The 23571-nt window shown below is 46.2% G+C and overlaps 1 protein-coding gene across 1 annotated transcript in view; it reads left to right on the top strand.

The window, feature by feature from the left end:
* The first annotated feature begins 860 nt into the window (after positions 1-860).
* Positions 861-23571, top strand: part of LOC126100273 (sepiapterin reductase) — a 151865-nt gene continuing 129154 nt past the window's right edge. Inside the window, exon 1 of the mRNA XM_049910868.1 lies at positions 861-983. The gene's annotated coding sequence lies outside the window, so the exon portion shown is untranslated. The remainder of the gene's footprint in view (positions 984-23571) is intronic.

Genomic DNA, 23571 nt, shown 5'->3' on the forward strand with positions numbered 1-23571 from the left:
ATTAACTGATGGTGTGCGCAGTGATTGGTGATGAGAAATGAATGAGCACTGTAGCATTAGCTTTTTACTTTATGAAATAGCTTCTTTGGAACAATATATAAACAAAACAGCAATTCACAATAGGTATAAAATGAACGAGGTTGTACTGTTTCTGACAGATTTGGTTTGTATTCAAGAGGATGGAGGCTCCAATCCTCAACTGGCCATCCTGATGTAGGTTTTCTATGTTTTTCCTAAATTACTTCTGGCAAATGGTCGATGGGTTCTATAGTAAGGCCATGGTTTGTCAAGCTGGACACGTGAGTGGACCTATGTAAATGACTATATATATATATGGATTAGGTTTTTGTTCTTAATTTTTAATACCATGGTATCTGCAAAATCCTTTTAAAAGTGATCAAGGGTGCATAAAACTACTACTACTATTACTATAACATAATGAGAGGGGGAACTTAATAATATAACAAATGATTAAATGTTTCCTCCTACAGCTATTTTTATCTCAGCTTCCTATTTATACATAAAATTTGGCATTACACATATGTACTGTATTTTTATTTTGAATCCTTTATTTTTGTAAATGACTATTTTCGAAATTCAGGTATTAAAAAGACGCTATTGATAGTAAGAAAGTAACAATAGCGCAGCAAAACTACAACATACGGCGTATTTTTTTTACTGTATCGTTTGTTTGTTTTAATATTAAGCGTTTAGAGAGAACGCATTTCAGTCTGTGAATACAAAGAGAACTGTACCCGACGTCCGTCATTTCTTCGGTTTCAATTCGCGCGCCATAGAACAACAGAATGAGTAACGCCTAAAGCGTCTTGCAACCGCTCGTTATCGAGTGACGCACGTGTCACGTGATCCGGCGTACCGGCGTCCGGCCACGGTGTAGCAAGTAGAAACGAAGGAATCTCGAGTGAGTGAGCACCTGTGGCGTCAAAGAGCGGTTGATTTGACGTGTAGGTAATTCATTAGAGGTAAGTAAAGGTAGTGTAAATGCTACATTGTTTCATTCGTGTCGTTCATTAAGGCTGAAATGTGTATCTCTACAATATTCACGAAGTTATCTTTCAGTCGTATCGTCTCAGTTTTGAGAAGCTCCCACCGGCTACTAGCGACAGAAACAACTGTCAAAACATTGTCCCCGACTGCTCCTGTCCTTATTGTGATTTATACAGAGTAGGGTCACTGTTTTATCAATACGTAAAGTCGGCGATCTTGCTGGATATTTCTGTGCGTCCAAAGGCTTCTTTTTTGTTCTGTTTGCAATAGATTTGCGCGAGAAATATGCGGCGGTAGAAGTGACTGTGAAATATGTACCACTGTGGCAGCTAACTTCACGGCTACTACGAACGCTCGAAGTATATTTATGTAACGTGCTACAGGAAAACTTTCGTTTTCGCTTGAATTTACCACGTTATTTTCCTCTTTCCTGAGTGGTTGCAGAATTTCACTCACTGCTGTGTTTTCGTATTACTGAAGCGGCAATTTCTATTTCTTACATCGCACGTAATTGTTCCGCCGGTACGCGTAAACAAATGGAGGTCGAAAAACTTACAGTAGGTTTCTAACTTACATTGAGCAAGAGAGATCTCTAGCGCATATTCAAATGTCAGTCAAATTCAGTGCAACAAGCCAGTAGGTTAGACGTCAGTGTATGCCTACCAGACGAAGAATAGTATTGTGCGAAAATACGGAGAAACTTTAAGGCTGTGGAGCGAGTTGAGGCATACTTCAAGCTAATTCTGTATTACAAAATTAATATTAAAATGGTATGAAATCAAAAATTCTGTTGCCATGTTTTCCAAGAACGTGGAAACCAGGACCGAAATGCAATAACGTAGCAATCCCTTTTTCTGTAATTTCGTCTTTTTAGAACGACGTAGCTCGTACAAATAATGACAAGTTAACTTGGAGTGATTGACAGCTACTGAAAGGAAAGCTAAATAGATAACACGTTGCATCGCGCGGTACCGTACCGCAGTGGCTGACCGAAAAACTGCAGAATCTGTGGGCATTCACAGAATGTAGTGGGCTTGTTTGCAATGTTTTAAGTTATTTGCACGGTCGTTTTACAGAACGATCCCTGGTTGTAGCTAAACCGATAATAGAAGACAATTGTTGGCTTCAGTATTGTTGACAACGGAACGGAAACTGCTTACGGCGTGTCTTTGGTCTGAAAATGACAGCTGGCCGTTACCGTACGACGTTGTGAAATGCTCATATGATTCTGTCGTAAGTATAAAAATTAACAACGCAAGTCAATTGCCTAATAACCAAGTCAGTTTGTCATTTTATTTACAAAATTTAACTCTTGTCATTATTCGCGTAATCAGAGTTGACACGCGGCGCGCGGTGGTTGATGGGAGCAACTTTAATAGGAAATGCCTTTGAAGCCGCTTCCATCAGCCACCGCACCGAGCGGCCGTTTGAATTGCACGAATTGTAACACTCCTACTTTCCGAACTCCCCATAGAAGCATTCTTTCGTACCTTGCTGCACCAGCACTCCTTTGATCGGATCGCGGGAGAAGAGTAAATCCGTTCGAACAGACCTCGGAAGGCCCAACGGCACCGACCGACCGTCCTGTCATCCTTCTTCAATTATTCATTAGCAACGAGTCGTCAGCAGACCATTCACGACTGTCATTGCTCTTGTTTGAGGCAGGGAATTGACGGCGTCAGAGGCTGGGGCATGGTGTAACGTTTCTGAACTGATTACTTGAAGAGTCTAGTTAATTTGTTTCCTTGGGGTCTTTCGCGGCGGCATGTCTGAATAAAATGTTTTCACGCCGCGTCCATTTGAATAAAAATCTCGAGCTTTCGATGGCTCTCTCCGGCATTGGAAGCTCGAGAATTTTATTCGAATTGATGCGGCTTGAAAATCGAGAAGATTTTATTCGTGATAACTTTTTTTTTAAACTGTTATAATTATAACAGTACCATATCAAAACGAAGAGCCAGTATGTTTACATCAGTACGTAGTACATCGCTTTCTCGAAACTTCCAGGAACTGCAATCTAGAGAAATGCAGGGTGTCCCAGCAGGAATGATCAGGATTCAGGGATATATCAGGAAAGATCATTTCAAGGAAAAAAGTCTAGTAAATACGGATTCTAGACTGCATACCTTAAGGGCTGTGAGCACTTGTTTAGTAGAAGACTTTTCTTTTACATTATAGAAGATGGAGTAGTGTTCATAGCTTTAAGTACGCATTTTAGAGCCCATATTTACTAGCCTCTTATATATATATATATATATATATATATATATATATATATATATATAGTGATCGTACCTGTCGTGTCCCTCAATATTGACCATTTCTCCTGGGACACCCTGTACATCATCTGAAAAGCAACAACCGAAAAATTTGAGAGGTACATGTCATGCAGGTGATGTAAGAACTGCAATATCAACAAAATCTTAAAACTTCGACAACTTCATGATTCACGCAATGTGAAATCGAAGTGTACAGGGACCAGTCTCAGTATTTCACAGAGCACTATTATATTCAGGTTCTACAGTTCTGATAGGGGCGCGTATGACCTTAATTGTTTCCGCGCCCTAAAACTAAACAAACTCTGGTTTCCCTTCAGAACGGATAAATCTTTCATCTTTTACTACAGTGGACACATTTGTGGAGGCTACGGCTATCCGAGCGTGTAATTCGGGGAAATGCTGTTTCGGACGATTGCTGCTTTGTTTCCGTCTACGTATGCAAGGTAGGCAGAAAATTGGTACGCGTGGGAAAGTCAGCCCTGGTGTTTTTGCTTGGTGGAGGGTCATTCCCTTTCTGCCCTGCGCTACACAACTTCGTATGGTGTGACGGTTCTATCTGAAGACTCTCGAAACCTGTCGGGCTTTGTCGTTGGCAGCAGACACAGTAAGTCTGGGAATATTCGCCTTTTCCTGTCTGGACTGTTTCCTACAACCACTCAGTCTGAGAGCCCATTCACGTGAGCAAATACTCAGACCCAATTCACACAGAATTGGCTCGGTGCGGACGTCTGGCGGGGACATGGCGCTGTCACGCCACCTCCATGTTAACAAATGAAGCAATTCTCAGAGGTGCGTCGTTTCGTGGTTTGCGCGTCAGTTTGCAGTCAGGAATGGCGCACCGAAGCCACGCGTGGCAGCGACGTTAAAGTGGCGCTGCTGTATTCATGCATCCGAAGTAATGCGATGTGCCTAAAAATGGTTTTATGTAAATCTGTCAAACTTTTACATTCCGCGCAAAAGATTAAAAACCACTGTTTTGGGGTTCTCACGTGTTCTCAGATACGCAGTCTCTCTCATTCGATTATGAGGAAACTATTCGGTAGTAAAGCTGATTTTTCCGAATCTGATAGTGACATAACAGGTGGATACTGAACTGGTTTTACCTTCCCTACTGCTCAGTTACTAGCTATACTAACCAAACAAGTAGCCGGCCGGTGTGGTCGAGCGGTTCTAGGCGCTTCAGTCTGGAACCGCGCGACCGCTACGGTTGCAGGTTCGAATCCTGCCTCGGGCATGGATGTGTGTGACGTCCTTAGGTTAGTTAGGTTTAAGTAGTTCTAAGTTCTTGGGGACTGATGACCTCAGATGTTAAGTCCCATGGTGCTCAGAGCCATTTGAACCCAAACAAGTAATCCGCCAGGCATACTTAAGACATATTTGCGTTGAAGAGTTTAGTAGCTGGTTACTTTACGTTTGGTGGATTTTAGGACATAGCTAACATATGGAAATTGTTTCTAACGGTGTAAGGAAAGCGGTGAGTAAATAAGTGATATATTTTGACGTTTGGCCGAGACTAGCTATTGTCCACAACACTCTACGTTATAGCCGCGTGTTATGCGGATTTTTGATTCGTGTTTCACTTTAGTATGTGGATTACGAAGTCTGTTACAATCACATTTTTAAGTTAATATTCATTAAGCGTTATTTTCATTTTAACACTAGAGATCGACAATCGCAGATTCATTAGCAGAGTTAGCTGTGTACAATATACGTATATCGTTCTTGTCTACAGTAACAGTAATTCATAGACGTAAAATTTTTTCGATCACATGCTGTCGAATAAATGGCGTGCATTCCAGTGACCAACGAATGAGAAATTGGATTTTGCTATTGATATAACTAAAATAATCTGTGTTCTGGATATTTTATGCTTACCTATTTTATATTAATATATTTGGGCTTCTTGATGTAGACAGTTTATATAAGATAAAACGCCATTTTACTTATTGTTGTGACTGCTGTTACACAATTACTTACATAATCTTTGAAAAAAGACCACTATCTTTTATTTTCCTGGACGAACAACGTTGCATCTGTGCAGTTAAGTTATGCGGCTGAAACGCTCTGGTTTTTGTGTTACTTACTGCAGAAGCAGAAACTTCATTTTTAGAAAGTACAATACTGGTGAAAATGCATAATGTTTACTGCAATGCAAATCTGAAAAAGCAGCAACTGAGGACAACGGAAAATTTAACACTATTCCTATAGCAATTACACTTAACATGTAACCAGGATTAAATTTTCTGTTCTCAATCAATGTGTTATGCCAGACAAACATGTAAACCCACTTTTAATTTCGTACTTGCTCATAGAAATTCCGTTTTTCAGCTGGGATATACTGTCACATGTCAAGTAACGGTTTCTTGAAAATGTATGGTAAGGTCTTATTGGACCAACTACACTCCTGGAAATTGAAATAAGAACACTGTGAATTCATTGTCCCAGGAAGGGGAAACTTTATTGACACATTCCTGTGGTCAGATACATCACATGATCACACTGACAGAACCACAGGCACATAGACACAGGCAACAGAGCATGCACAATGTCGGCACTAGTACAGTGTATATCCACCTTTCGCAGCAATGCAGGCTGCTATTCTCCCATGGAGACGATCGTAGAGATGCTGGATGTAGTCCTGTGGAACGGCTTGTCATGCCATTTCCACCTGGCGCCTCAGTTGGACCAGCGTTCGTGCTGGACGTGCAGACCGCGTGAGACGACGCTTCATCCAGTCCCAAACATGCTCAATGGGGGACAGATCCGGAGATCTTGCTGGCCAGGGTAGTTGACTTACACCTTCTAGAGCACGTTGGGTGGCACGGGATACATGCGGACGTGCATTGTCCTGTTGGAACAGCAAGTTCCCTTGCCGGTCTAGGAATGGTAGAACGATGGATTCGATGACGGTTTGGATGTACCGTGCACTATTCAGTGTCCCCTCGACGATCACCAGTGGTGTACGGCCAGTGTAGGAGATCGCTCCCCACACCATGATGCCGGGTGTTGGCCCTGTGTGCCTCGGTCGTATGCAGTCCTGATTGTGGCGCTCACCTGCACGGCGCCAAACACGCATACGACCATCATTGGCACCAAGGCAGAAGCGACTCTCATCGCTGAAGACGACACGTCTCCATTCGTCCCTCCATTCACGCCTGTCGCGACACCACTGGAGGCGGGCTGCACGATGTTGGGGCGTGAGCGGAAGACGGCCTAACGGTGTGCGGGACCGTAGCCCAGCTTCATGGAGACGGTTGCGAATGGTCCTCGCCGATACCCCAGGAGCAACAGTGTCCCTAATTTGCTGGGAAGTGGCGGTGCGGTCCCCTACGGCACTGCGTAGGATCCTACGGTCTTGGCGTGCATCCGTGCGTCGCTGCGGTCCCGTCCCAGGTCGACGGGCACGTGCACCTTCCGCCGACCACTGGCGACAACATCGATGTACTGTGGAGACCTCACGCCCCACGTGTTGAGCAATTCGGCGGTACGCCCACCCGGCCTCCCGCATGCCCACTATACGCCCTCGCTCAAAGTTCGTCAACTGCACATACGGTTCACGTCCACGCTGTCGCGGCATGCTACCAGTGTTAAAGACTGCAATGGAGCTCCGTATGCCACGGCAAACTGGCTGACACTGACGGCGGCGGTGCACAAATGCTGCGCAGCTAGCGCCATTCGACGGCCAACACCGCGGTTCCTGGTGTGTCCGCTGTACCGTGCGTGTGATCATTGCTTGTACAGCCCTCTCGCAGTGTCCGGAGCAAGTATGGTGGGTCTGACACACCGGTGTCAATGTGTTCTTTTTTCCATTTCCAGGAGTGTACTTAGGTCATCGGTACCTAAGCCTACACACTACTTAACCTAACTTAAACTAACTTACGCTATGGACAACACACACACACACACACACACACACACACACACACACACACACACACACACACACACACATGCCCGAGGGAGGACTCGAACCTCCGAAGGGGGGAGCCGCAAAGGCCGTGACAATGCGCCCAAGACCGCGCGGCTAACGGTTTCTTCTTGACACTTTTTACTGGCAGAAGTTTGTCATACAAGACAGGGAAACTGTGTTTTTATCTAATGGCTGATTTCTTGACCCAGTACATCTCTGCTTCTTTGTAATGCTTTGACAAATCCATGATTGCTGGATGTTATGACTATTAGTGTAGTAGCGTCGTCAGATGGAATGTGTAGCCGGACATATTTCGAGTGAGCCTCTGTGCAACCTATGGTCTAGTGCACTAAGATGCTTAGGCAGATGGTAGACTTCGGTTCATTGGTAGAATATTAGGGAAGTGCAATCAGTCTACAAAGGAGACAGCTTACAAATCATTTGTGCGACCCATTCTAGCATATTTCCCAGTGTGTGGGACCCGTACCAAGTAGGACTAACAAGGGGTATTGAATGTTTACAGAGAAAGATAGCGCAAATGGTCACAGGTTTGTTTGACCCATGGGAGAGTGGGTTGGGTTGTTTTGGGGGAAGAGACCAGACAGCAAGGTCATCGGTCTCATCGGATTAGGGAAGGGCGGGGAAAGAAGTCGGCCGTGCTCTTTCAAAGGAAGCATCCCGGCATTTGCTTGGAGTGATATAGGGAAATCACTGAAAACCTAAATCAGGATGGCCGGACGCGGGATTGAACCGTCGTCCTCCCGAATGAGAGTCCAGTGGTGGGAGAGTGTTACCAAGATGCTGAAGGAGCTGAAATGGCAGACTGTTGAAAATAGGCGTGAACTAACCCAAAATAGTCTACTAACAAAGTTTCAACGACTCTTGGAATACACTAAAACCCACTATGTATCACTCACATAGGTATCGTGAGGACAAGATTAGAATAATTAAAACACACACAGAGGCATTCAATCAATCATTCTTTCCACACTTCATAAGTGAATGGAATGGTAGGAAGCCCTAGTAATTGGTGCAATGGGACGTACCATTTGCCTCACTGTGATTTTCAGAATGTAAATGTAGATCAATGAAATCCTCTGGTTCCATGTTGCACAGAAGGAATCCATTGTCGTTGGCGTTGGAAATGACTGGAATCTATTTTTCTGCGCGAAAGGATATTTTGTTCCTCTCGCTAATGCCAAAATCTCTACAACATGGTAGGAAGCTATGCCCATTAACGAGGAATCTCTGGTCTACAGTAATGAGATATTTACAGATAAGATTTTGGAAAAGTGTCATAATATTTTGAACATCTCACAAAATCAGCAGTATTTAGGTTTATGTTCAAATAAAAATTGTATGAAAAATAGAAATTATGATCGAAACATTCCAGTTTCACTGTTTTTCTGTGAATGCTACCCTTCATTTTGACAGAGTGATTGTGTAGCAATACTTGAAACGTTCAGGATACATGTTCAGGTCTTTCATTATGTAGAAAGTGCATCATTTCTTCCCTTTTTCTGACCATAATGGATATATCCTATATCTTCTTCACTACTCAACATTTACGAGCTATAAAGGATCCAGTGCACCAATATCTTCGCCTGATGAAGGTGACATATTCTGATGCATTCATAGCAACTCTGACAGCGCATCTCCAATGTCAATTCCCCCCAGGGGCTCAGCACTTGATTGCTGGGTAGGAGTTTGTGATCCTGCGTTCCTGACCTGGGGACTGGTAAGCGCCATCAGTCCTCTGTTACCGTAACTCTGGGCATGCTTCAGCGACCACCATGTGGCCCAGTAGTGAAATGTTGTATGTTTTGGAGAATGGGGGCCTTGGCTTCACCACCTGGACTGCAAGGAATGTACACACTTCCATAAAAAAAACCTCGGCCTCACGCTGTGCTACATGCTGATGAGGTGAATGGCTGTTGAGGTAAAACATCCTCTAGCAGGCAACCTCTAAGGCCCTCCCCCTTGTACAAGGCTTCTCAGGCATGCAGGGATCTGCTTGGGTCGACAATTGTTTCCCTAAAGATCGTGGGATCCATGTGAAATGGTCTCATCAAACTACTGCCCCTGATGGGATGGGTATACAGTCAGATAGTATCTACATCCACTTATCAAAGAGCTCGGTTGGTCAGTCGTCCCAAAAAGAGGTCTCAGAATCATAGTAACAGGGCATTAATCTGCTGTAACACTTTTATTGTAATCAAGAGAACGGGGGGAACCTTTGAGAAGGTTTCCCCTTTCTATAGTCATAGGGCATTGGAGGTATTGTTGGATCCCTAAAAAGTGTCGAACAACTTTGTAATGCAACACTTCTAGCTGAAGCTGCTAATTCGAACCAAGTATCTAAACTTCTGGGATGTAAGGCCGTAGATAGTTACCCAGTCGAGGCTAAGTTGCATGACACCCTTAACTTTAGTGAGGGCATGGTTACCTGCTCTGTTGTAATGGAGGTGGATCCTGCGGAGTTATGTGAAGAGTGGAAAAAAATAGGAGTATCACGGAAGTGCAGAACTAAGTGAGGAGAGTCAATGGCAAATTGGAAAAATCTGCAACATTTATTCTAACGTTTAGTGCTCCAGAATTAGCTGAACATATCCTTGCAGTCTATATCTGTCTTAAGGTCTGCCCTTTGTTCCTAACCCAAAGTGATGCTTCAAATGTCAAAGATTTGGATTCTTGTATAATTCCTCTGAAACTTGTAAATTGCTCTGGGGATCACCCAGTGTGGAGCAGAAAGTCTCAGGTTTACAATGAGGAAAGGAAAATTAAGGAGCTGAAATTAAAGACACGTGTAACCTATGGTGCTCTTCAGACACCAATCACCAAGTGTGATGTCTCCACACAAACTAAGATCACAGATTAAGGCACAAGCACATGCACTTGTCGGTATCTGTGGGGGAAACGCTGCACTTGAAACAGAAATAATTTGAAAGCAATCAGTGATGGGCTTACCACCTAAGCCACATACCACTGCCCACCATCAGAAGCCTACTAAGCTGTCCCCTCAACCTAGGCAACCAGATCCTCCCTTAAGTAAGGAAAAACGTCCTTCAAAAAGTAATTCCAAGTCGAGGAACGTGGTAGTTAAACCTTCACATTGGCGAGCTCTCTCCCTGTCTGTTGGGGACTATGCCTGTGAGGATCTGGACTTCCAATCTGAGGAACCGGAGAGCTGGGAACTGGCTAACGTTTCCACTGACCTCCCCAGTAAACCACCACGTCTGAAGGAGAAAGAAAAGACAAATCATCGCTAAACAATGGCTCCCACAGGAACTTCTGTGTTCCAATGGAATTTAAATGGATACCACACACATTTGGAAGAACCACAGCTCCTGGTCCAGGAGAAACCGTTCTGCATTTTGCCTACAAGAAACTCGCCTTAGTCACTGACATACCTACATTATGGGTTTACCACCCCCACAGGATGGATGATATTGCTGGAGACAGGGCTAAAGGTGGAGTTGCTGTTTTAGTTGATGACAAATGCCACTCCTATCCTGTCACTCTTAACATGACCATCCAAGCAATTGCCAAGAAAGTTCTAGCATCCATTATCAGTGTGTTCCTTGTATCTTCCACCTAATGACGCTTTGGATGCAGACGCACTAACAGAACTCTTCTGGGAACTCCCATGCCCATTTCTCCTTGTTGGGGATTTCAGTGCACACAATACGCTGTGGAGCTCGGCTACCATTTGCTCCAGGGGTCGGATGATCGAGCAACTCGTCCATTCTGAGAACATCTGCCTTCTGAATGTGCGTCAGATGACACACTTTTCCACAGCCCCGGGGCTTTTTCAGCCATAGATCTTTGTTTTTGCTCCCAAGCTACTGCAGGCTCAGTTAAGTGGGAAGTGGCTACAGATTTACATTCTAGTGATCACTTCCCAGTGTGGATCTGTCTGCCAAGTAGGACAGTGGCTGACAGGAGAACATGAAGATGGATGATGCAAATTGATTGCAGTACAGTCTAAAGGCTATTTTTGAACAAAAGGATTGTGCACAGGAGACGGTGGCTCATATCACTTGTGAGATCCAATGGGCTGCTGTGAAGTTCATGCCAGTCTAGTAACCACTTCAGACAATGGCCTGTCCTTGGTGAAATGACAATTGTCGATTGGCAATCAGGGCCAGATGAACAGCTCTGTTAAACTTCAAACACCATCCGACTACAGAAATCATTCACACTTTCAGTTCTGCGAGAGCCCCTGTGAGGTGAGTGATACAAGAATGGAAGAGGAATTCCTGGAAGGGAATTCACGACTTCCATTAAATGGTCAGCTACCACTGTGCAAATGTGGGACTCAATAAGGCGGATTGCCAGCAAGGGCAGTACACGATCCCTTACGGCCTTGTCAAGTAATGGGGTCTTGGACATGCCAGATGACATGGCTCAGGTTTTCGCTGAACACTTTTTTACTGTCACTACGTCATCCAGACAAGCTCCTGCTTTACATGTGTTTTGTAGGACTGCGGAGTTGAGGAAGCTCCATTTCTTCTCGCTTAACGAGAAAGTCTGCGACCTTCTGCCCTCCATGTGCAAAGTGGAATCAGCTCTGTTTGTGGCCAGAGACACTGCTCCAGGACCAGACGAGATCCATTATGCTATTCTTCATCATCTGTGACCTGAAGCGAAAGGAGAGCTCCTCTCTTGTTTAAATCAGATCTGGTTTGATGGACAATACCCCACAACTTGGAAGGAGTCAATAGTAATTGCATTCTGGAAACCAGGCAAGAATCATAACGCCCCTAACAGTTACTGGGGTGTAGCCCTTACAAGTTTTATGGGTAAAACTCTTGAATGCATACTCAATGGCCGCCTCATCTAGCTGCTCGAATCTCAAGGTCACCTGAGGCGCTCCCAGTGCGGATTCAGGCGCCACTGTTCCAACCTTGACAACTTAATTCTACTGGAGATAGCTGCACAGGAGTCCTTCTTAGGCCAAAACCACTTGGTTTGTGTGTTTTTTGACCTCATAAAGCATACAACACTACTTGGAGGTACAACATCCTTCGCCAACTTCATGAATGGATATTACATGGACGCCTGCCACTTCTTATCCTATAGTTTCTCGATTACAGGCGTTTTCGATATCGTGTTATTGATGCCTTGTCTGACTGCTATGTTAAAGAGCATGGGATCTCCCAAAGCAGTCTCCTCAGTGTCACAATGTTTGCCATTGCCATCAATGGCATTTCCTCCGCAGTCAGGAGCCTTGTTGAATGCTCTTTATTTGTGGATAACTTTACAATCTTCTATTCCTCCTCTGATCTCACAATGGCGATGAGGTAGCTACAGCTGACCATTAGGAGGCTGAGAATCTGGGCAGGGCAACTGGTTTTCGGTTCTCACCAGAGAAGACTACATGTGTCAATTTTAACCGTGCTTGTCGAAGTTTTAACTAACCAGTGCTTACAGTAGGGACATTTCTTCGTTTTCTAGAAACTGTGCAGTCTTTTGGTTTATTATTTGACTCGAAATCAACTTGGCTGCCACATCTGAAAGTCCTACGAACAAATGGCTCTCAGTCATCGAATATTTTGAAGTGCCTTAGCGGAAAAACTTGGGGAGCTGACAGGTCTCACCTCCTGCAGTTCTATAGGGCATTAGATCAATCGCATTTAGATTATGGCAGCATGGTCTACGGATCAGTCCAAACTTCCTACCTCAAGATGTTAGACAATGTCCATCCATGAGGGCATTTGGATACCGACTGGAGCCTTTCGGACCAGCCCAGTTCAGAGTCTGTGTGCAAAGGCTGGTAAATCACCACTCTGGATTTGGTGACATATCCTTTTGGCTCAACAGGCACTAAAAATCTCAACGTCACCTCAGTCATTGACATTTAGTGCAGTGGTCCAACCCACCTTTGAACGGCTGTTCAGGAATCAGCCCCATGTGATCAAGCCATTTAGGATATGTGCTACTGACTGTCTCAAGGATCTGGATCTATCTGACCTACAAATACATGGCCAGGGATGGAACACATTGCCACATTGGCATCTTCTAAGGCCCAAAGTGATTTTAAGCTTGACACGGTAAAAGAAAACTTGTACCCCAGATTATGTTTTCACAACTTTGTTTTCGTCCATTTTATCGTTTATACAGATGGATCCCGGCAGGAAAATGTCCTTGGTCGTTCTGCTTTTTTCCCTGAAATGGTTTTCAAAGTATGTCTTCTGAAACAATTCACAAATTATGAGGCAGAATTATATGGCATTCTGTTAGCATTGGAGAGGATTCAGACACTACTGTACAAGGTTTCTTGTTTGCTCAGATTCACTTAGTGCACCACAAATATTTCACCAAATGTATCCAGTAGAGTAGCTGATTCAGCTTATCCATGACTCCTTACAGCAGCTTCAACATCATGGCAAAGAGGTGATCTTTTGCTGGGCACTTGACCACATCAGGGTACAGGGCAACAACATGGCCAACAAAGCCGCAAAGGAAGCATGTCGGCATGGTGCTATCCATCAGTGTCTCATCCCATTGTATATGATCATCTCATTTTCTGACAGATGCATCGTGCGCCAGTGGGGGAATGAATAGTTGCAGGTGACAGAAAACAAACTGCTTTCGCTCAGATCGACTACGCAGTTGTGCCAGACTTGATGTCAGTCTACCGCTGGGAGGAGGTTTTGCTTATCAGATTTTAACACACAGCTTCCTCCTCCAGCAGCAGGATCCAGCACTCTATGAAGTTTGTGGTGTGCCACATTCAGTTCAGCATATTTGAGCTACGAGTGTCCTATATACTGATATTAGGGCAGCTTTCAGTCTCAGTGGATATCTGGCAACCATCCTTGCCAGTACTGATTCCAGAGCTACAAGAGTGGTAAAATGATGTGAACCCTGAGGTCTTATCCCTAAACTGCTGGGGAAAGGAGGCAGATTTTAATACATCATAAACTGTTCCACATGTGAGGACAGTCTCATTTTTCGTCAGTGCATTGATGATCATGATGAGTGTCCCTCACATCAAATAATCATCAAAAACCCCCTGCCCCGCCTCCCCCCCCCCCCCCCCCCCAGGGGGGTCGCCACTCTTTGGCGGGTTTGTGCTTGGCTACCACGGGGCCTCAGCCTTTGCAGCACTTTTCCCTTCCGTGCTGAATGTCTATCCTCTTGCTATTCTTCTTCCCCTCCCTTGGGGAACATGTCTGGGGTATTATTGGGAATGTTCTGCATTCTGTCGCTGACCTACGAACAGTCTCAACTTTATTATTGGCTCCTTTTTCCTTTCCTTGTTTCCCTTCTCTTCTCGTTCCTCCGCTTTGGCGTTTGAGGATCCTCTTTTTTTCTTCTTCCTCCCGGTGCGCTCCTGAAGGATGGCCCACGTGTCTGACGCGTAGAAGGTGACTGGGTAACGTGTAATTCCCAGCCCCTGGTCGAGAGGTAGGGTTTGCACGTACCCCTGGTACAGCCAGGCCCAGGGAGGAGTGATTTCCTGAGCTGTAACCTACCCAAATAACCGATTGGTCCCTCCGTCTGGTGTTCAGGAGGTGTGACCTGAGGTGTGAACAATCACCTAAGGTGGGTGCGCCCCCTTGTGAAGGGGGCTCCCAGTTGGAAGGAGCGTTCCATCGGAGATGTTGACAATCGTGGAGGATTTCCTTGCAATGAGTTAATCACTCTCTCCATCAACGTCCACGAAACATAAACGTAATGAGGTTATTGATTCGAAGACCCTTCCTGCTGCACTGCAGTTCCTTGTGGTCTCACACACTGAAGATGGTGGGTCCTTCACCATGGTAAATCTCTTCATTATTCAGAAAGGTGTAAATGCAATTGCTGGCCCTGTGAAATCCTGCTCTTGTTACAGAATGGCACTTTGCTTTTGGAGATGGCTTCCGATTCCCAAGCACAACTGCTTGCTTCCTCGTTTCTCCACAGCTACCCTGTTCTTGTCGAGGCACATAGAACTTTGAATTCTTCCTGTGGTGTAATTTACACCAGGCTGCTTGACAGTCTAACTGAGGCTGAAATACAATATTACCTATCTGATCAGGGTGTCTTGCCATCCATTGTGTAATGAAAAAGGTCGATTCCTCCTTGGTGCCCACCTACACTCTTTTCCTCACCTTTGATAGGATGGTGTTGCCGTCCAAGATCAAAGCAGGCTATGAAATCATCACAGTCCGGCTGTACATTCCGAATCCGATGCGCTGCTACCAGTGTCATCGTTTCAACCACACTCGAACATCTTGTCGACACCCAGCCGAATGTGTAACCTGTGGCAGGGATGCACACGAGGGCGAATGTCCACCTCCTTCTCCCCGCTGTATCAACTGTAATGGCTGCCAGGCCACCTCCTCTCGGGATTGTCCCATGTATCTAGATGAGTGAGCTGTTCAGGAGATTCGGGAAAAGGAAAAAGTGCCTTACCCAGTAGCTCGCAAGTTACTGGCTAGTCGCAAACCCTGTGTTCTCCCACCTGGCACCTGTTGTTCTGTTCTTGTTACCCCTCGCTCCATGAAGGACATGGTCAAGCAGACATGTGACTTTAAATTTGGCCCTGACGTTGTGAAATTGCCCATTGTCAAGGTAGCATCGCCGTCCCCCTATCCCGCTGTGCAACAAACCGTCAAACTCTCACCTAATAAATGAAGCCATCCATTCCACAACCAGGAGGCAGGAAAGAACAGAAAGAGTATTCCTGTGAAGACTTCTTCTATCCCTCCAGCCAAAGACCACCCAAGTCTTCCTCTAACCAGAAGGACTTCAAAGTCTGCTAAAGAGAAACGGTCTTCTCTTTCACCAACTCGAAGAACCTGCTGGATGGTATCGCCACGTGGTCCTTTAGCCCGACCGTCCTCTGACTCGCCGGCACGCACCACCAACCGTTTTTCAGCGTTGGACTTCACAGACCGACCGCACAAGCACGCCGATGCTTCTGTGGACCCCATGGAGCAGGATCCTACTGCTTCTGTGTCCTGTAGTAGCAACTCTACACTGCTGTCCCTCAGCCGCCTCCGAGTTGACACCCCTACATCTCTTCCTCCTTAGGACTGTCCTCCAATGGAACGTTTGCGGCCTTCGATCCCACGAAGAGTATTTTTGGCTGCTTCTACCGTTGCAGCATACCCTTGTACTTTACCTTCAGGGAACGCAATTGTGCCCTCATGACCGATTTGAGCTTTCACATTACTTACCGATTCGTTTTGACCTCCCCATGAGATCTGCATTCCATCTCATGGGGGCATCATGCTACTCATACGGGATGACCTTCATAGTCAACCCATCTCCCTGACTAGCCATCTTCAAGCTGATGCCACTCGCCTTTTCCTTCCTCCACCTGACTTTCTCCCTCTGTACCATTTATGTACCTCTGTCCTTCGAAGTCACCAGGGCAGACTTCCTTCAGCTTATTGGGCAGCTACCTCCCCTGTTTTTGCTGCTCGGTGACTTTAATGCGCACCATCCCCTTTGGGGTTCTCCCAGGACATGTCAGAGAGGTGCCCTTTTGGCTGACATTCTTAAACAACTTACCCTCTTCTGCATTAACAGTGGAGCATCCACTTTCCTTTCTGACTCCTCACACACCTATTCCCATTTGGACTTATCCTTTTTCACTGCTCAGCTTGCCCATTGTCTTTAGTGGTCCATTCTTTCTGACACATACTCGAGCAACCATTTCCCATGTGCTCTCCGTCTACTGACTCCTCCTCCATCCGCATGCACGCCCAAATGGCAGCTTACTAAGGCTGACTGGCAGCTTTACTTCTTCCTGGCGACCTTCGAAGAACAAGATTTCCCCAGTTGTGATGACCAGGCGGACTATCTCAACAACTTTATCCTTACTGCTGCAGATCATTCCATTTCTCGCACTACTTCTTTACCACGTCGTGTCCCAGTCCCTTGGTGGACTGAGGCATGCTGTGATGCAATTCGCGCATGGAGACGTGCTCTCTGCGTTTTTAACCACCACCCTACGCTAGAAAACTGCATTCATTATAAACAAATGGGTGCAAAGTGTCGTAGTGTTCTTCGGGATGGCTAAAGAGCGAGCTGGATTTCATTCACTAGTTCTTTTAACAGTTCCACACCTTCCTCTGTCGTGTGATCCAACCTCCCGACTGCTCTCTGGAACCAAGATCCATTCTCCAATTTCCGGCCTGACAGTAGCTGACGATGTCATCATCGATCCTATTGCTATCTCCAGAACCTTGGGCCGCCATTTTGAGGAAGTTTCAGGCTCTTCCCACTATCACCCTGCCTCCATCCATCGGAAACGAGTGGAGGAGGATCGGGCGATACCCTTCTCTTCTCAAAATCGTGAGTGCTACAATGCTGCCTTTACTATGAGGGAGCTAGATCATGCTCTCAGTTCCTCCTGGTCCTCCGCCTCAGGGCCAGACGCCATCCACATTCAGATGTTGCAGCACCTCTCTCTTGCAGGCAAGCACTTTCTTCTTAACATCTACAACCGCATCTAGACTGATGGCACATTTCCTGGACGCTGGCGTGAAGCCACCGTCATATGCGTACCTAAGCCCGGTAAGGGCATAAACCTTTCTTCTAGTTACCGCCGCATCTCTCTTACCAGCTGTGTTTGCAAGGTGATGGAACATATGATTCATGCCTGGCTGGTGTGGTGGCTAGAGTCTCGCCATGCACAGTGTGGATTTAGAGTGGGGCGTTCTGCAGTTTTGCCACGGGTGCCTTTTACACCAGCCTGATTGAGAGTCTGTATGCTGTAGCTGCTGAACTACCACTGTCCTACTGCCGTGATTTTCTCCTCATCAGGTATGCATGCCTTCTATGCCTCCTTTGATGATTCCTTTGATCATCAGTATGGGGCTCGTCTGTCTTCTGTTACCTCCACTTTCGCCCCTTGCTACGGCAGCTTAACTGCACACTACCTGCAACTTTCCCAGACGGTGTGAATCCTTCAGCACCTTGGCTTTATGAAGCGGCCCATGTTAACCTTGGCCTTCATTCGCTTCCTAAGGACACTACTCCAGCATCGGTCTATCGCTTTCCATTTCACGACCTTCGTATTGAACTTATCGGTAGTACCTTTGTATACACTGATGGCGCTCGGACTGACCGTGGGGACGGGTGTGCCTTCATCATTGGTACCCATGTCTTTCGATATCAGCTTCCGGAACACTTCTCAATATTTACAGCCGAGCTTTTCGTCTTGTATCAGGCCACGGCGTACATCTGGCGACACAACCTTCCCAATAGTGTCCTCTGCTCAGACTCACTCAGCGCCCTCGAAGTCTCTGTGCGCTGTACACTGCTCATCCCTTAGCGCAGCGGCTCCAGGAAAACTGTCACTTGCTCACTCTTGTTGGAGGCAATGTCATCTTTCTGTGTGTCCCTGGTCATGGCAGTCTGCAAGGAAACAAGGCTGCTGCCAAGGCTGCACTCCTTATACCTTATCCCGCGAGTACCTATACTCCCTCTGATGATCTGCGCATTGCTGTCTGTCAGGAGGTGGTGTCCTTTTGGCGTCGCCAATGGTCCTCCCTTCACGGGAATAAGCCTCAGCTTATTTAAGCCTCTCCCTGCGCCTTGGACGACCTCCTCTCGGCCCACCTGCTGGGAGGAGATTATTTTAACTCGGCTGCGTATTGGGCACTGCCTTTTTAACCATCGTCATTTGCTAAGTGCGCTACCCCACCACTTTTTACGCATTGCGCCCAAATTTTAACTGTCCGCCACTTCCTGCTGGAATGCCCTTTTTCTAACAATTTACGTTCCAGCTTGGGTTTGCCATCTGATTTATCAGCCATTTTAGCGTATGACGCGCAGGCTGTCGACCGCGTTTTACTTTTTATCCACCGAAACAATATGGCAAAGGCCATTTAATTTTTAGTTTTGGACCTCCATTTTTGTATAGTGTTTTTTAGTCCGTTTTCCACGTGTCTTTTTTTAGATATTTCCTATTCTGTCCATAGGGACTGACATATAGTCGTTTCCCTCGCCTCTGTGTTCGAATTCTATAGTTTTGACTTGGGCGCCCTATGACCCCAGTTGTTTTTTGCTCCCTAAAACAAAACAAAAAATCATCATCATCAGTGTGAGTTGCATGTGTCCAACCTGCACCATGCACGTGGCTTCGCGGCGACAGGTGTCCACATCACGACATTAGAGCGAACTAGGACTCAGGCAGGCAGCTGGAAAGTATTGTGTGTTAAATATAGCTTATTTTCAGGAATTTCTTCTCGTTTTCGAGACTCAGTTTACATTCCACTATATTCTTAGGTAGTTATCAGAGAAAGTTTGAAATTGATACAAGGCATTGAGAACCATAAGGGCCTAAAGCACACCGTCGTCGGACAGATTTGAAGGTGAATATCGGAGAGACCGATGAGGCAGCTTTATGTGAACGTTTGTATGTACAAGGAAGACCTACAGCGCAGGTAAAGCTAGCTTACCATAAGACTAACACATGTCAGGAGAATGCATACATGCTACAATCTCAAAATCGACGAAGCGTCCTTATAGTTCTCAGCTCCAATAAACTTTCAGTAAAATTTTCTTTTTGTGCATGAGTGTGTGTGGAGGGGGAGGAAGGGGTGGCACATGACCTTCAGCGCCCCCTCGCCACTCCCTAAATATTTTTTGGATCTGCATCTGCTGTGTCTTTAAGTTTTCAACGGGACCGACGTCAAGTACAGGAAGAGGCCAGCCGAGAATAAGTCTCATTGTGTTCTGCAAACCTTTTCTGCAACACGTTTTTCAGAGCCTGAGCCCCGCCCCCTGCATATACGGGGTGAATATTAACAACCGCCGGCCGGTGTGGCCGTGCGGTTCTAGGCGCTTCAGTCTGGAACCGCGTGACCACTACGGTCGCAGGTTCGAATCCTGCCTCGGGCATGGATGTGTGTGATGTCCTTAGGTTAGTTAGCTTTAATTAGTTCTAAGTTCTAGGCGACTGATGACCTCAGAAGTTAAGTCGCATAGTGCTCAGAGCTATTTTATTAACAACCGCAGGGATGGATTGACTGGAAATGGAGGAAAAAAGGTGTTATGAACATTGTTCTGGAAATGGACAGTGTTCATACAGCGACAACAAATCATTCCAGATCACAGCACAGAGTTACATCGCATCCACATCACAACAGATGTTCTACATTGCTTCCGTTGGATTGCAGATGACAGGGATGGTAGCGGTTGTTATGCAGGATACATATAATCGTACTTCGGCTTACAACATGTTGGTGGGCCAGTTGCCAGGAGCTTGTACTACGGTTTTCATCTCAATATCCTGTAGCACCAGGTCCTCCAAGTCTGGTGTACACATAGTTCGCCTCATTCCTGCACTTTTGTCTGTCTGAAAGGATCCATGATCGCACAAACGCCGAAAAAAGGATTGAAATTTTGTGTGATGTGTTTGGTGTCTGTGAGGGCACTTGTTTTGGTATAGCTGTGTTGCCTCTCGACCGTTTCCATCTGCTTGGTCGTACACTAACACCATCTGAGCTTGTTCCTGACATGAATCGCAGACCATTCTACTGCTTACGGTATGGTGCGTCAATCACACAGCCAGAAACACACAAGGAACAGGAGTCACACGATCAGAGGAAATGTTATCCGTCAGCGCCATATTCTGTGGCAAGTTTGCAATTCCAGACACATGTTCGTTTGACTTTTTTCGTCCACGTCGTCAGGAATCCGTCCCTGCAGGTTGTCGGTTTTATTAATGTTCATCCCTGTAGATATTGTAGTGATGGGCTCATAATATTGGTACACTGGGCAGTCTCAAATGGGCCATTTACCCTTCTAAGCATTCAAAGTCCACATGAAGTCAAACAGGCACGAAGTACCACAAACACACGGCCACTGAGAGAAGACTAGTGGATGTACGGGGATTATAAATGAGCACCTTACGGCCTATTTATTCACACTAGACCATCATTCGCTGAGGAAAATACTGATTTCCCACTGAACCCAATGGGACTGAGGTCTGCTGCAGAAAGGAGGTAGTCGATAAGAGCAAGATCATTCTGTTCTGCAAACCATTCCTTCACCCCATTAGTGGTTACGTTCCGCCAGCCTGATTGATTTTTGCCCTTGACAAATGTTAATTGCGGGAACTGACGTTCACCAAGGTGCTCCCAGCCTTTGATGGCAGCGCATTTCCTTCCGAAACCAGCAATTATTTAGTGATCCAGAAATCGCAGTAATTTGTTTATAAAGCGCTGCAGTATAAAAAAAGATTATTATTCATTAGTTTTGGGCCCTACTGGACTACATGATGTAGAATGTCATTTTCAGAGATTTATTTTAGATCTTGTGTGTATATTTCATTTCCTTAGAAAGCGCTGTTTCCCAGCCATTGGACAAAGTTTTTCCGGCGTTTTTCTGTTTGTCTGTCAGGCCAACTATCTAGTGGTGAATTTTCTGCCTAAAATTTTTGTCTGGTATATAAAGTTATTCCTGCTTCCCTTCAGGTCTTCTGCTACCATTTTATTGTTTCAAATTCTGCTTTACTGCGAGTTTTGTAAAATTTCACAATCCAGCTAGTCCAAGAAGTCCATCAGCAGTTGTCAGCACAAAATTCTTTAAATTGACAGGAACTGGCTTTTTCTTTACATACTGTCCAAGATGTTTTGTCATGAAAAGGAACCAGTTGCTCATCTATTGAAAGGTACGTAGAAGCTGGCAATAGCAAACGTTTTCTCTTAACACTGTCAATGACTGGTTTCCCTTTCCATAATTTATTATTTGCTTTGATTTCATCCGAAACACTCAGATTATTTACAAAGTGCAAGTAGTTCCTCAATTTGAACATAAGATTCCTTGGAATTACAGTTACAGCAGGGACTCTGTTTTCGCAGCAGACAGAGTCTGTCTTGGCAGTTATATAAAACCTGGTATGTGTGCACCCACAAGCTTCTTAATGTCAGTAGCTGTTTTCGGGAAGAACCTTTGTTTGTCAGCTCAGCAATGAGATGCCACAAGTCACTTCTGAAATCCTGTTCACAATATACACTCCTGGAAATTGAAATAAGAACACCGTGAATTCATTGTCCCAGGAAGGGGAAACTTTGACACATTCCTGGGGTCAGATACATCACATGATCACACTGACACAACCACAGGCACATAGACACAGGCCACAGAGCATGCACAATGTCGGCACTAGTACAGTGTATATCCACCTTTCGCAGCAATGCAGGCTGCTATTCTCCCATGGAGACGATCGTAGAGATGCTGGATGTAGTCCTGTGGAACGGCTTGCCATGCCATTTCCACCTGGCGCCTCAGTTGGACCAGCGTTCGTGCTGGACGTGCAGACCGCGTGAGACGACGCTTCATCCAGTCCCAAACATGCTCAATGGGGGACAGATCCGGAGATCTTGCTGGCCAGGGTAGTTGACTTACACCTTCTAGAGCACGTTGGGTGGCACGGGATACATGCGGACGTGCATTGTCCTGTTGGAACAGCAAGTTCCCTTGCCGGTCTAGGAATGGTAGAACGATGGGTTCGATGACGGTTTGGATGTACCGTGCACTATTCAGTGTCCCCTCGACGATCACCAGTGGTGTACGGCCAGTGTAGGAGATCGCTCCCCACACCATGATGCCGGGTGTTGGCCCTGTGTGCCTCGGTCGTATGCAGTCCTGATTGTGGCGCTCACCTGCACGGCGCCAAACACGCATACGACCATCATTGGCACCAAGGCAGAAGCGACTCTCATCGCTGAAGACGACACGTCTCCATTCGTCCCTCCATTCACGCCTGTCGCGACACCACTGGAGGCGGGCTGCACGATGTTGGGGCGTGAGCGGAAGAAGGCCTAACGGTGTGCGGAACCGTGCCCAGCTTCATGGAGACGGTTGCGAATGGTCCTCGCCGATACCCCAGGAGCAACAGTGTCCCTAATTTGCTGGGAAGTGGCGGTGCGGTCCCCTACGGCACTGCGTAGGATCCTACGGTCTTGGCGTGCATCCGTGCGTCGCTGCGGTCCGGTCCCAGGTCGACGGGCACGTGCACCTTCCGCCGACCACTGGCGACAACATCGATGTACTGTAGAGACCTCACGCCCCACGTGTTGAGCAATTCGGCGGTACGTCCACCCGGCCTCCCGCATGCCCACTATACGCCCTCGCTCAACGTCCGTCAACTGCACATACGGTTCACGTCCACGCTGTCGCGGCATGCTACCAGTGTTAAAGACTGCGATGGAGCTCCGTATGCCACGGCAAACTGGCTGACACTGACGGCGGCGGTGCACAAATGCTGCGCAGCTAGCGCCATTCAACGGCCAACACCGCGGTTCCTGGTGTGTCCGCTGTGCCGTGCGTGTGATCATTGCTTGTACAGCCCTCTCGCAGTGTCCGGAGCAAGTATGGTGGGTCTGACACACCGGTGTCAATGTGTTCTTTTTTCCATTTCCA

Source organism: Schistocerca cancellata, chromosome 9 (assembly GCF_023864275.1).
Source record: "Schistocerca cancellata isolate TAMUIC-IGC-003103 chromosome 9, iqSchCanc2.1, whole genome shotgun sequence".
NCBI classification, from domain to species: domain Eukaryota; kingdom Metazoa; phylum Arthropoda; class Insecta; order Orthoptera; family Acrididae; genus Schistocerca; species Schistocerca cancellata.